We start from the raw sequence: 490 nt of genomic DNA, 5'->3' as shown, positions 1-490 counted from the left end.
ATAAAACAATATTATGCTATTATTTCATGTGAAAATTTAATACTAAGTAGACAATAAAAAACAGCTAAAACTTGTCTTATTTTATGACTATTTTTGGCTGATTTTCTTTAGTTACCAAATATTTCTGACTATAAAATAATTACGAGGATATGTTTGCTTCAAACATTAACGGTAATGCACTCTTTCATGTTAAACATCGTATATAATATATATCATTGTCAAGAAAAAAAAATTAACTTAAGATTTAGTTGCTTAATTCCTTCATCTTATTTTTCTTTTAACAGAATTATTTGAGACATATTTATGTCACGCCTAATTAAATTTGATGTGCCATGAGCTCCAATCTCATTTTCATCTGTAGACAATATCGAGAAGTAATTTTAATTTTATTTATATCCATGTTCGAAGGCACATAATAATAAAGTAACGTGGTGGCTTGCCTCTAACTTATCACCGACATTATTGTATCTCAGTTTGCACACCCTGAATA

This window comes from Arachis ipaensis, chromosome B03, assembly GCF_000816755.2.
Source record: "Arachis ipaensis cultivar K30076 chromosome B03, Araip1.1, whole genome shotgun sequence".
In the NCBI taxonomy this organism is placed as follows: Eukaryota; Viridiplantae; Streptophyta; class Magnoliopsida; order Fabales; family Fabaceae; genus Arachis; species Arachis ipaensis.
Note: the sequence above shows the minus strand (reverse complement) of the source record.